Genomic DNA, 955 nt, shown 5'->3' with positions numbered 1-955 from the left:
AGGAATGTCCTTCATTTTTTTTTTCTTTCTTTCTTTTTTTTTTTTTTGAGACGGAGTCTGGCTCTATCTCCCAGGCTGGAGTGCAGTGGCCGGATCTCGACTCACTGCAATCCCCGTCTCCCGGGTTCACGCCATTCTCCTGCCTCAGCCTCCCGAGTAGCTGGGACTACAGGCGCCCGCCATTTTTTTTCTTCTTCAGATAGAGTCCCACTGTCACCCAGGCTGGAGTGCAATGGCACGATCTCAGTTCACTGTACCTCCACCTTCTGGGTTCAAGCAATTCTCCTGCCTCAGCCTCCTGAGTAGCTGGGATTACAGGCGCCCACCACCATGCCCAGCTAATTTTTATGTTTTTTAGTAGAGATAGGGTTTTACCATGTTGGCCAGGCTGACCTTGACCTCCTGACCTCAAGTGATCCGCCCACCTCGGCCTCCCAAAATGATGGGATTACAGGTGTGACCACCACACCTGGCCCTTTTTTTGTTTTTGAAACAGGATCTCGCTCTGTCACCCAGGCTGGAGTGCAGTGGCGTAATCTCGGCTCACTGCAACCTCCACCTCTAGGGCTCAAGTGATCCTCATGCTTCAGCCTCCAGAGTAGCTGTGACTACAGGTGCAGGATACCAAACCTGGCTAAATTTTTGTATTTTTTTGTAGAGATGGGAGTCTCACCATGTTGCCCAGGCTGTTCTCGAACTTCTGGGTTCAAAATCCTTCCACCTTAGCCTCCCAAATTGCTGGGATTACAGATGTGGGCCACCACACCCAACCTCTTTTTTTCTTCTTTGCACAGAGGGGTTATCTGTGACAGGAAGAGGAAAAAGGTGGGGGAAGTGAAAGGCCCATCCTCACAGCCCTTATTGACTCATGGGTAATGATGCCCTGTTTCTAATTCTGATGGAATTTCAATGAGTCACTCTCCCATATATACAGTAGAAAAGAGGCATATCGGCC

This window comes from Piliocolobus tephrosceles, chromosome 21, assembly GCF_002776525.5.
Source record: "Piliocolobus tephrosceles isolate RC106 chromosome 21, ASM277652v3, whole genome shotgun sequence".
Taxonomy (NCBI): domain Eukaryota; kingdom Metazoa; phylum Chordata; class Mammalia; order Primates; family Cercopithecidae; genus Piliocolobus; species Piliocolobus tephrosceles.
The sequence above is the reverse complement of the archived record's forward strand: the minus strand, read 5'-3'. Positions refer to the sequence as shown.